Source organism: Hylobates moloch, unplaced genomic scaffold (assembly GCF_009828535.3).
Source record: "Hylobates moloch isolate HMO894 unplaced genomic scaffold, HMol_V3 SCAFFOLD_30, whole genome shotgun sequence".
In the NCBI taxonomy this organism is placed as follows: domain Eukaryota; kingdom Metazoa; phylum Chordata; class Mammalia; order Primates; family Hylobatidae; genus Hylobates; species Hylobates moloch.
The window spans coordinates 2,683,957-2,694,260 of record NW_026652305.1 but is presented as its reverse complement, the minus strand read 5'-3'; the positions used below and the strand labels follow the sequence as shown (position 1 = coordinate 2,694,260).

The window sequence follows — 10,304 nt, the reverse complement described above, 5'->3', positions numbered from 1 at the left end:
CCTGTGTAATGCAACCTAAACCAATCTACATTCTAGAAGTCATTTGATTTCTCCCCTCTCTAGTGCTATCACATAGCAACTGACTCTCCCGGGACTCCATTCATACTGAGATTGCACTAGCTAGTGATTACACTACTGAATCAGTCTGTAATCAATCTTGCATCCTACTGATCTTTTTTGGAATTTTTCTTTTGATCACCAACTAATGGGAAACACAGCATGGTAAAGAATAATATAGTTTCATCTAATTGTAGCTCCATTAAAAAGGCCTCTGGGTACCCTTGTATTCACCTTTCAATGAAAGTGTTCATAATGCACTCAATTTCTAAAGTCAAAACAGGCAATTATTATAGAGTTAGCTTGACTTACTTTGAGTATAAATGCATCATTTTCAAAATATATGAGTTCCCAAAACAAATAGTTTTCTCAGAACAAAATGTGTTTTTTTCTCTTCTATTATCTTTTTATAGTTAATACAGACACCCAGATGGGCTTCATCATTAGGAGATGCCCTCTCCAACTTATAGATTAGTAAGGAAATGTATATATGACATAATTTAAAGGGCATTGACAGTTCTGTCATCAGCGTATATTTTTAATAGGCAGGGCTAGTGAGGGAAACATGGTAAGATACCTCAGTTTTCAGCCACTTCCAACATGGTATATATAAAGATATATGAAGCAATAATTTAGACCCACAGAAACTGAAAGTAAAATAAGTATTGGAAAAAAATGGAGGTAAATGCAAGTTAGAAATATATGTTCTTACCATGTTGCCAACAAAGTATTTTGAGGAGACTGCTTGATTGTGACAGATTTCCCAATTACTCATATTTATATCTGCCTTAGTTTGTGTTTTGTAGAAACGTAGAACCTGAGAAAACAACTGGAATCCATAAGTTCATTTTGGAGTTTGTTCTAAAGAAGTAAGGTGCATATGATGGAACAGGAAGAATAAAAAATGCAACGAAGAAAATAAAATGCAACTTAATTATTAAAAGTGTTACTGCTGGGGCAACTGGGTCTCTTCCAACATGCTCTGATAAAACTGTCTTAGAATCCTTCTTCTGAAGGATGAGCACCCAAGGCAATTATCCATGACTTCCATGTCTTTCAGGTGAGGATGTCCCAGTGTATGAATTCCCAGTGCTAATTTGCAGAGGCTGAAAAGAGATTCTGACAAAATCCCTGGGCATAAAAGCTGAAAGATAAAACATGGAAGGTGCTTGAGAAGGGACACTACTTCTATACGTAAATCCTGTCAACCAGAACTGCAAAAGTACAGATGAGCCAAGTGAATATGGCTCAGGGAACCAAAAAACCATTGACAAACTCTGCCAGTTTTTAAATTTGTGAATTTGGTTATATCTATTATCGTCTTTGATTCCAAGATTTCTCCACTATTACGCAGGGACAGTAACAGAGATCGTAGAATCCAATTTCACAATTGGATTTGGGAAGAATCAAAATGAGATGATGTATGTGGAGATCTCTGGTGTCTGGAAAGTACTAAGATTAAATGAATACAGAAAAGTGTAAAGTTATTTTCTTAGTATAAGTTTGAATATGGTAAGCACACTGGAATGAAACTGTAGTGAGATCTACATTTAAATCTTATATCTGCTACCTATTATATGTATAACAATTTTTGAGATACAACATATATGCCCAAAACTTTACCCTCTTAAAATGTAAACTCATTGGTCTTTATTATATTCAGAGTTCTGCAATCACTACCACTAACTAATTTTAGAATATTTCCTTAACCTTAAATAAATCCAGACACCTGTTATTAATCACTCTTCATTTTCCACTCCTCTCATCTCCTGGCAAATGCTACTGTCTATACAGATTTGCTAATTTGAGACCTTTTATAGTAATGTCCTTATATTTGTTTTATATGTGTACATATATATATTACATTTTTAAAAATTACATATTATAACATTACAATAGCTACATATTACAATATGTAATGTTTTGACTGGCTTCTTTCATTTAGCATAGGCTTTAAAGGTTCATCCACTCTGTGGCATTTATCAGTACTTCCTTTTGTGACCAAATAACGTTCCACTGCAAAAATTTTTCATTTGGATTACCTAATTTGTAGGTGTAGAATTTCTCCTAGTATTCCATTATAATACACTCTATTTATGTAAGGTCATTAGTGATGTATATTCTTTCATTTCTGATTTTATTATTGTATTTTCTTCTTTTTTGCCTGGTGTGGCTAAACATTTTCTAATATTTGCAAGGAACCAACTCATTTGTTATTTTATTCTATTTTATTTATTCCCCCAAATAGATATTCCTTATAGTAGCTTTAATTACATTTATAAAGTTTATATAATATATAATGTTATTTCTTCCGCTTATTTTGTTTTTAGTTTGCTTTTTTCCAAATTTTATGTAGAAGATTAGAATATTGACATATTACTTTGTTCCCACATTGCTCTAAAGAATTACCTAAGACTGGATAATTCATAAGAAAAGGGGTTTAATTGACTCACAGTTCTTCAGGCTGTTCAAGAAGCATGGCTGGGGAGGCCTCAGGAAACTTACAATTATGAGAGAAGGCAAAAAAGAAGGAGGCACATCTTACATGGCCAGAGCAGGAGGAAGAGTGAGAGGTGGTATGTGCCAAACCAAATCTCATGAGTTCTCACTGACTATCACAAGAACAGCAAAGGGGAAATCTGCCCCCATGATCCAATCACCTCCCACCAGGCCTCTCCTCCAACATTTGGGATTTCAATTTGACATGATATTTGGGCAGTGACACAGAACCAAACCGTATCATTGCAGCCTTGCTCCCTTAAAAATCTCATGTCCTTCTCATATTGCAAAATATAATTATCCCTTCTCAATAGTCCCCCAAGTCTTAACTCATTTCAGCATTAATTCAAAAGTCCACGGTCCAAAGTATCATCTGAGACAAAGCAAGTCCCTTCCACCTATGAGACTATAAAATGAAAAACAAATTAGTTACTTCTAAGATACATAGGGGGTACAGGCATTGGGTAAATACATCCATTCCGAAAAGGAGCTATCAGCCAAGGCACAGGGATTAAAGGACCCACACAAGTCTGCAACCCAGCAGGGCAGTCATTAAATATTAAAGCTCCAAAATAGTCTCTTATGACACTATGTTTCACATCCAGGCCACACTGATGCAAGGGGTGAACTCCCAAGACTTTGCGCATCTCTGTCCCTGTGGCTCTGCAGAATACAGCCCCCTCGGCTGCTTTCAGAGGCTGGCGTTGAGTGCCTGCAGCTTTTCTAGGTGCATGGTGCAAGCTGTTCGTGGATCTACCATCATGGGCTCTGGAGAACAGTGGTCCCCTCCTCACAGCTTCACAAGGCAGTGCCCCAGTGGGGACTCTGTGTGGGGGCTCCAACTCCACATTTCCCCTCTGCACTGCCCTAGTAGAGGTTCTCCATGAGGGCTCTTCCTCTGCAGCAGGCTTCTGCCTGGACATGCAAGCATTCCCATACATTCTTTGAAATCTAGGGGGAGGCTCCCAAGCCTCAACTCTTGCCTTCTGTGTACCCACAGGATTAACACCACATGAAGCCATCAATGTGTATACTTTGCATCCTCTGGTGCAGTGGTCTGAGATGTATCTGGGACTCTTTTAGCCACAGCTGAAGCTGGATCAGCTCCCTTTAGAGACTGTGATCTCCTGGCTGTGCAGAGTCTGGTGTGGGGATGGTAGTTTCACCTCATAAGGCATTTTGGTCATAACAACTTAACAATTCTATAGAAGTCCAAACTTTCCCTCATCTTCTTGTCTTCTTTTGAGCCTTCCACACTGTACTAACCTCTTCCCATTACCTAGTTCCCAAGTCCCTTCCACATTTTCAGGTATCTTTATAGCAATGCCCCACTCCTAGTATATTAGTCTGTTTTCACACTGCTGATAAAGACATATCCAAGACTGGGCAGTTTACAAAAGAAACAGGTTTAATTGAACTTACAGTTTCTTGTGGCTGAGGAAGCCTCACAATCATGGTGGGAAGCAAGGAGGAGCAAGTCACATCTTACATGGATGCCAGCAAGAAAAGAAAGCTTGTGCAGGAAAACTTCCCCTTATAATAACCATCAGATCTCATGAGACTTACTCACTATCACTAGAACAGCACAGGAAAGACCTGTCCCTATGATTCAATTACTTCCCACCTGGTCCCTCTCACAACACGTGGGAATTCAAGATGAGATTTGGGTGGGGACACAGCCAAATAATATCACCTAGGTACCAATTTTCTGTATTAGTCCATTCTCACATTGCTCTAAAGAACTACCTGAGACTGGGTAATTTATAAAGAAAAGAGGTTTAATTGGCTCATGGCTCTGCAGGCTATACAGGAAGCATAACTGGGGAGGCCTCAGGAAACTTGTAATCGTGGAAGAAGGCAAAGAGGAAGGAGGCACATCTTACATGGCTGGAGCAGGAGGATGGGGTGGCAGCAGTGCCACACACTTTTAAACAACCAGATCTCACAATAGCTCATTCACTTTTATGAGAGTAGCAAGAGGAAAATCTGCCCCCTGATCCAATCACCTCCTGCCAGGTTTCACCTTCAACACTGGGGATTCCAATTTGACATGAGATTTGGGCAAGGACACAAATCCAAACATATCTATTAAAATAACACCATTTTAGTATAGACAATTAGAGTGATCGATTTTCTTTTATGCACGTTTTTGGCTGCATCCTATAAATTTTGGTATGTTATGCTTTTGTTTACGTTTTTCTCAAAGAAATTAAAATTAGAAAAGGAAATTGGAAATAATTTCTTTTGTAATATTTTTTCTGCCAAATATTTTAGTTGAATGTTAATTTCCTTATATTTTTCTTAATTTTTGTTATTGATTTCTAATTTCATTCTGTTGTCAGAGAACATTCATTGTACGATTTTAAATTTATTAAAGTTTATATTATGGTCAAATATATATTCTATCATGGAAAATGTACCTTGTACAATTGAAAAAATATGTATGTTACTGTTGTTAAATATAGTGTTCTATAGATGTCTATTAGGTCTAGTTGGTTTGTTGGGTTGTTTAAGTTTCCTATTTCTTTCTCAAACTTCTGTCTTTTAATTCTACCAATTATGCACATAGGATACAAAGTCTCCAACTATTTATTGTTGAATTGTCTGTTTCTCCTTTCAGTCAGTTGTTAGATACACATATATGATATTGTCATGTATTTCTGGTGGTTTGGCTCTTTCAGCATTTAAAATGTCTTCTTTACCTCTAGCAACTTCTTTGTAAATACCCAATCTATTTAGTTTGATATTTGTATAATCATGCTTTGTCCTTTTTGATTACCATCTGCATGGAATCTGTATCCATCCTTTCACTTTCAAATTATTTGATCATTTAAATATAAAGTATGTGTTCTTTTCCACAGAATACAGTTGAATCATGACTTTCTAATGCATTCCGCCAGCCATTACCTTTTGAAATAATGTTTAAATCATTTATAGTTAATATAATTACTGATTATGTAGGACTGATGTATAACATTTTGCTATTAGTTTTTAATATATTGATGTCTTTTTTGTCTTTCTCCTCTCTTTCTGGGATTCCCTCATTGCTACATTTTTTGGACTAATACGAACATAATTTCCATAGTCTACAGACCAATTGCTTTAATGTAACTCTCTTACTTCTTTCTCATTTGTGCCTCTACTGTCGTACAAATTATATCTTTAAATATTATAAACACCTAACAGTTTTATCATTTAATTTATGCCAATGTTTTTAAGAAAGTAAGATATAAAAAGGGTTATAAATAGAAATACATTTTATTGTCTTTTATATTTACTTATGTAGTTATGTTTATTTCTTCATGTGGATGCAATTTACTGTCTAATGTACTCTCATTTAAGCCCAAAAGATTTTCATTACTATTTTACTTTTATTAGGCAAGGCTAGCATTTAAATCTTTCTGGTTTTTATTATTATGTTAAAATGTTGTAATATTCCTTTCAGTTTTAAGTAATAATTTTACAAATCTATCATTCTTAGTTAACAGTCTCTTCCTTTCAGCACTTTGAATATGGTATCCAATGTCTTCTGGCCTCCATAATTTCTAATTAGAAGTCAGCTGAATTATTCACAGTAGCAAACACATGGAATCAACCTAGGTGCACATTAATGGTGGAATGGATAAAGAAAGTGTGGTACATGTACACCATGAAATACTATGCCACCATTAAAAAGAATAAAATCATGCCTTTTGCAGCAACATGGATGCAGCCAGAAGCCACTATCCTAAGAAAATTAATACAGGAGAAGAAACCCCAATACCACACATTATCACTTATAAATGGCAGCTAAATACTGAGTACTTATGAACATAAAGATGGCAAAATAGACACTGGGAACTACTAGAGGAGACAGGGAGAGAGTGGGAAGAAGTTTGGAAAACTGTTGGGAACCATGCTCACTACCTTGGTGACAGAATCTATAATACCCGAAATCTCAGCATCACACAATATCCCCATGTAACAAACTTGCATCATATGTACCGCTAAGTCTAAAATAAAAGTTGAAATTAAAAAAAAAATCAGCTGTTGTTATTATTGAAGATCACCTGTAATGTAATGAATTATTTCTATCTTGCTACTTTCAAGGTTCTCTCTCTTTGGTTTTTCAAAATTTTACTATAATATATCTTTAAATTTATCCTACTTGAAGTGTGTCATACTTCTTGGAAGTATAGGTTAATGTTCTTTGTCAGACTTGGAAAGCTTTTGGTCATTATTTCTTAAAATATTATTTCTTCCCTATTCTTTTTCTCCTCTCTTTCTGGGACCCCACTATGCACAGGCTAACATAATTCCTGGTGTCCCATTAGTCTCTGAGGCTCTATTTAATTTTCCTCTTTCTTTTATTTTTTTTTTTCCGCAAATAAAACAGGAACATATCAACTGGCTGATCTTCAAGGTCAATAGTTGTTTATTCATACTTCTTAAATCTGCCATTGAGCTCCTCTAATACATTTTTTAAAACTTTATATTTTGCAATAATTTTAAACATAGACCAGAGTTGCAAAAAATAGTACAGTGAGTTCCTGTATATTTTTGTTCAACTTCCACTAAATGCAAAATCTTATATAACCATAGTACAATTATCAAACTAAAAATTAACTTTGAAACAATACTCCTAGCTAAACTTTATTTGAATTTGAACTATTTTTATATTACTGTCTTTATGTCTGTGGATAAAATCCATAATCTACATTACATTTAAATTCCATGTTCCTTAGTTTTCTTCAATTTGTAAGTCTCATTTCCACCGTGTCCCCCGCCAAAGCACGGAGTTTATTTCCAGGCAGTGGGTGAGCAGGGCTGAGAACTTGCCCCAGGCTACAAGCCTCACAGCTGAGAAAGCCAGCCAACTCACAGTGCCTCTGCTGTTCCACAAAGCCTGCAGTGGCAGTATGCCTCCTTCAAATGTCTGCGGATCTCTTGGCTTTCCTGGTATGTTTCTGTGGCAATTCTTGGAGCAAAAGTTCATGTTGTGTCTCCACATACCGCTCTGTCTGTCCAAGTGGAAGCTGCAAGTTAGTCCTGCCTTCTCTCTGCCATTTTCCCAGGCTGTCTCCTCTGGGAAATTTTATTTCTGTTACTTTCCTTCTTATTAGTTATTTATAATCTATCACTTTATTGACGTTCTGTATTTAGTGATACATTGTTGGTTACTTCCTCTTTTTTCTTTAGACATAGCGTTCATTACTTCTCTGAATATATTTATAATAGCCCATGTAAAGTTTTGTCTATAAGTCTGTGTCTGAGCATTCTGAGTAGAGGTTCTATTAACTGCTTTCCTCCCCTTGCTTATGGGCCATTCTTTCATTTTTCTTTCCGTGTTTTAAATACTTTTTGTTGAAAACTGAACTTTTGTAACAATACACCATTGCAAATCTGGAAATAAAATTCACTACTCCCCCCAGAATTTGTTGTTTACTGTTTTGTTTTTCTTTAATTGTTGTTGCTGCTGATGATGTTGGCTTATTCCTGGGCTAATTCTGGTAAGCCTGTATATTATCTGTTATGTATGTATACTTGTCTGTTTACTTGTTTAACTTAATGTTCACTTAATGATTACACATATATTTTCTTGGTTGCCTTGAACTATAGTTCTCCTAGTCTTTGCTGAATGACACAAAATTGTATTCGTTGGGTCATGTCTTTAATACTGAGAACTTTATGACTTTTTATGAGCCTCCACCTTTTAGCTTCACTTAGCATTGAGTTTAGCCAGAAGTGAGAGATTAATATGCTTTCAGACCTTTACTAAACATGTGAAGATCTCTACATATGCACATGTCCTTCTATATCTCCAAAGATATACTGGAGTTTTTCACAGCTCCCATGGGCATTTTATTCCCTAGATTTTCCTTTAGTATTTTTGTGCAGTCTTTTGTTTGCCCCAGCTGGTATTGCTACCTCAGCCAGCTGTAATGTTAAACAATTTTTGCTAGTTGTTTTCAACGAATACCTTAGGAATAAATCTTTCCTCACCAACTTAGCTCTAACTCAAGTCAAATTAAGAGAAGCCCTCCCTATGAATGCAGTTGTTTCAAGGAATTGTCAAGTAGGAAAACATGGTCAATTTGGGAAAGTAGACCTATTAGTGATCTCCAAAACTAATCTAACCTTCAGTGCAATGCTACTGATTTTCCCAGATATATTATTTCCAAGAAAGCTTACTTTAAATGCTCACATAGAGCTGAGAATACAAGAATGAAAATGGGGAAGGTTAAAGCACCACAAAGCTCATTGCTGTTTTTTTTTTTTAAGATTTAGCCCTTCATTTTAATAAATGTTCATAAGATTATTGCAAGCCTTTAGTTAATTTCCAGAATTCTGAAAAAAAAAAAAAGTTGTTTTTGACAATTTCTGCCTTTTTTTAATTGCTTTTATGGAGGAGCAAATGTTGAAGGTCTTTTTCTGATATTTTTGATATGCCTGTCCCCACCCATTGCAACTTATTGTTTTTGTGATCTTATGGTTTTCACGTGTAATGCTGAAACTCAGTTTATAAAAATTAGAATTGGCCGGGCGTGGTGGCTCACGCTTGTAATCCCAGCACTTTGGGAGGCCGAGGCGGGCGGATCACGAGGTCAGGAGATCGAGACCACGGTGAAACCCCGTCTCTACTAAAAATACAAAAAAATTAGCCGGGTGTGGTGGTGGGCGCCTGTAGTCCCAGATACTCGGAGAGACTGAGGCAGGAGAATGGCATGAACCCGGGAGGCGGAGCTTGCAGTGAGCCGAGATCGCGCCACTGCATGCCAGCCTGGGTGACAGAGCGAGACTCCGTCTCAAAAAAAAAAAAAAAAAATTAGAATTGTAGCACTTGCTTTATGTTTTTCCATTCCATTATAAATACTTGATATTTTTCTGTGCCGTAATACAAACAATAGGTATTATATATTTGCACCATATGTTATCTGCTTTGCTGGATGATTTATATTTAATATTATTAATTCTCCATAAAATATGCAAGTTAGGTATTTTTCACATTATTTATGAGGGAATTTAGACTCATAGAGCATTATGAGTTCCTTGTCAAAACCCATAACAAAGGACAAAAACAAGAACAAAAACTCATGAGTAGTTACCTGCTTTTTATGACAAGTTACTCTATAAAACATAATGCTAAAGAAAGTTTGATGATAATTATGATGATAATGATAATCTGTTGTCTTTTCTCTCTACTATAAAAATGATATTAACACAATAAGCATTACAGTCAGTAAAGCATAAATTTTGTACAGTTAATTTTTATATAAATTTAAATCTACAAAGATCTTATGTCATTTGCAAACTATAGGTAAAATATGCAACCTTGTAAAATGTTCACTAATGACGAGATGGTGACAGCTTAACTTGGAGCATTGTTATAAATTACATAATGTACAATGCCTACAATTGTGAATAACAACCATATGGGCTTATAGAGACTTTTTAGAATAGCAGTATATTTACTTTTAACGAAAAGGCTTAAATTGTTACATTTTTGTCCCAGACTGGTGTTCATTTTGCTAAACAAGATAGGCAAATAGTCTAACTTTTTCTACTTGTAGACAATCAGTATCTCCATTCAATTCTTGCAGTTTGTTTCATAGCCTGCATTGTTGGAATGATCTGATAATTTTGAAGAACTTTGTTTTGTTACATTGTTCTTGACTTCTGTGTTGCCTGTATCAACTCGTCGTTACTTAATTATTGCTTAATTAAGCAATCAAGTAGTTATTGCTTAATTAAGCAATCAAGTAGTTATT

The 10,304-nt window shown here is 35.6% G+C and overlaps 1 long non-coding RNA gene across 2 annotated transcripts in view; it reads right to left on the bottom strand.

Annotated features, from left to right (window-relative positions):
- Window positions 1-1,094: 1,094 nt before the first annotated feature.
- The window catches only part of LOC131382485 (uncharacterized), a 123,153-nt gene continuing 113,943 nt past the window's right edge, over window positions 1,095-10,304 (bottom strand). For both annotated transcript variants that reach the window (XR_009212005.1, XR_009212004.1), the window contains exon 4: window positions 1,095-1,201. This is a non-coding gene — a long non-coding RNA (uncharacterized LOC131382485). The remainder of the gene's footprint in view (window positions 1,202-10,304) is intronic.